Below are 2,774 nucleotides of genomic sequence, written 5' to 3' on the forward strand. Positions count from 1 at the left end.
ATTACTGTTGGTATCTCGGTGCGAGCTATCAACTGCCATTCGATGAAGGCCATAAAGCCATTAGCATAGCGCCTTGGTGGTTTGCTTTCCTTTTCAATAATGCTTTTCCGTCTGTAACTTTCTCACCCGTCCTTGTTAATACCTCGATAAACTATAATATCTGCATAGCAGATGGTTGTTGCACCCTCACACCCCCCACACATTTTTCAGCGCTTCTCGGCGTAGTGCTGGCCCTTTATGAATAACCTTTTATGTCTATAATGTAGGGGAGGAAAAAGAAGGGCGAGGGAATCTTGAATGTTTCTATTGGACAAGCTTTGTGGAATCTGATGTTTTGTATTCAATTGGATGGAATAAAGCTAGTACGCTTGTGCTGAAATCGTCCTTGTCTCCTGCTGCCTCTGAAGTCGATGGTTGCTTAGGAGTTCAGATGTCCATTTGCAACTTGCCAATGCTAACCACCACCGGTGACTGCAGGGTCTTGAGAAAGGTGAAAGCAGCTCCACATTGCTGATATCATACTGCAGAATTTTTCTTCGCCCTGCTTGTCATCACTTGCTGAATGGAATATCGGGGCCTGATTGATTGATCACCCTGAGAAGGTCTCGCTAAGGTTTTCGTCGCAAAAGAAGAGAAAAAAAGAAGTCGGCTAAACTTCTTAGGTCTGTGGGAGGGTAAGTGCAACGTGTGTTCTGCGTCACTCTTGACTTGCTGTTTAAATTAGTCCTTCTGTTCTTTCCACTATTGGTGGCAAGGAAATTCTTAATTCACTCGGTAGTAATCAATAGCTAAGTCAAAACATCTTGCCACCTTGTATTTTGCCTAGTAATTTGTGAAGTCACGCAAGTGATCTCCTCTAAACTAATCTGGGGTATTTTTATTTTTTTTGAAAGATCCAGCAATCGCTGGCTTCGATTCCATATCAAGCATGGAGCAGACAAAACAAGGGTTGATCCAAAGGATCAAGGATAAAATAAGAGAAAAATAAAGAAACCTTAAAGCTGAATATTAGGGCGATGTTTCACGATGGATCCCCTAAAGGGCTCAATGGACGTGCAGCCTTCATACTTCAACAGGTGCTAGATAAATCGCAAGCGGAGACCTGGTCGGATTTGAAATGAGCTCCTGCGACGCCCCTGGCGACCCGGTGCCCGCGGCCGCGCGGCCACCCTCCCCGCCGTCGGTGGCCTCCCTCGCTGCGCCCTCGCCCCCGGCCTCCCCGGCCGCCGCCGCCCCCTCCTCCTCTCCGCCCTCCTCGCCGTCTCTGGCGTTCCGCTGGGCGGACGTGGCGGAGTTGGCCGATGTGGCAGCCAGCCGCCCGGTTGTGCGTCGGGATCCCCCGGCTCGGTCGGTCGTGCCCCAGGTGGATTCTGCGTCCCCACCCCGGTCCGGTTGCTCCGGTGTTTGATACGTCTCCAATGTATCTATAATTTTTGATTGCTCCATGCCATTATATATTTTGTTTTGGATGTTTAATAGGCTTTATTATACACTTTTATATTATTTTTGGGACTAACCTATTAACCCAAGGCCCAGTGCAAATTGTTGTTTTTTTGCCTATTTCAGTGTTTCGCAGAAAAGGAATATCAAACAGAGTCCGAACGGAATGAAACCTTCGGGGGCGTGATTTTTGGAAACAACGTGATCCAGAGGACTTGGAGTAGACGTCAAGAAATCAACGAGGAAGCCACGAGGCAGGGAGGCGCGCCTGCCCCCCTAGGTGCGCCCCCACCCTCGTGGGCCCCTCGTGGCTCCACCGACCTACTTCTTCCTCCTACATATACCTACGTATCCCAAAACCATCGAGGAGCACCACGAAACCCTATTTCCACCGCCGCAACCTTCTGCACCCGTGAGATCCCATCTTGGGGCCTTTTCCGGCGCTCCGCCAGAGGAGGCATTGATCACGGAGGGCTTCTACAGCAACACCATAGCCTCTCCGATGATGTGTGAGTAGTTTACCTCAAACCTTCGGGTCCATAGTTATTAGCTAGATGCCTTCTTCTCTCACTTTGGACCTCAATACAAAGTTCTCCTCGATCTTCTTGGAGATCTATTCGATGTAACTCTTGTTGCGGTGTGTTTGTCGAGATCCGGTGAATTGTGGGTACATGATCAAGATTATCTATGAACAATATTTGAATCTTCTCTGAATTCTTTTATGTATGATTGGTTATCTTTGCAAGTCTCTTCGAATTATCAGTTTGGTTTCGCCTATTAAATTGATCTTTCTTCTAATGGGAGAAGTGCTTAGCTTTGGGTTCAATCATGCGGTGCTCAATCCCAGTGACAGTAGGTGAAACGACATGTATTGTATTGTTGCCATCGAGGATTAAAAAATGGGGCTTATATCATATTGCTTGAGTTTATCCCTCTACATCATGTCATCTTGCCTAATGCGTTACTCTGTTCTTATGAACTTAATACTCTAGATGCATGCTAGATGGCGGGCGATGTGTGGAGTAATAATAGTAGATGCAGGCAGGAGTTGGTCTACTTGTTGCGGACGTGATGCCTGTATACATGATCATGCCTAGATATTCTCATAACTATGCTCAATTCTATCAATTGCTCGACAGTAATTTGTTCACCCACCGTAATAATTATGCTATCTTGAGAGAAGCCACTAGGGAAACCTATGGCCCCCGGGTCTATTCTCTATCATATAAGTTTCCGATCTACTTTTATTTTGCAACCTTTACTTTTAATCTTTATCATAAAAATACCAAAAATATTATCTTATCATCTCTATCAGATCTCACTTTTGCAAGTGG

General features: G+C 46.3%; 1 long non-coding RNA gene across 2 annotated transcripts in view; it reads left to right on the forward strand.

The window, feature by feature from the left end:
* The window catches only part of LOC119275852, an 8,921-nt gene extending 7,450 nt beyond the window's left edge, over nucleotides 1–1,471 (forward strand). The window contains exons 3-4 of one of the 2 annotated variants that reach the window (XR_005135898.1): nucleotides 267–674; nucleotides 894–1,471. This is a non-coding gene — a long non-coding RNA (uncharacterized LOC119275852). Of the gene's footprint in view, nucleotides 1–266 lie in introns of both variants that reach the window. The other variant, XR_005135897.1, reaches the window with a different exon arrangement.
* The last annotated feature ends 1,303 nt before the right edge of the window (nucleotides 1,472–2,774 follow it).

The sequence above is a fragment of the Triticum dicoccoides genome, chromosome 3B, assembly GCF_002162155.2.
Source record: "Triticum dicoccoides isolate Atlit2015 ecotype Zavitan chromosome 3B, WEW_v2.0, whole genome shotgun sequence".
NCBI classification, from domain to species: Eukaryota; Viridiplantae; Streptophyta; class Magnoliopsida; order Poales; family Poaceae; genus Triticum; species Triticum dicoccoides.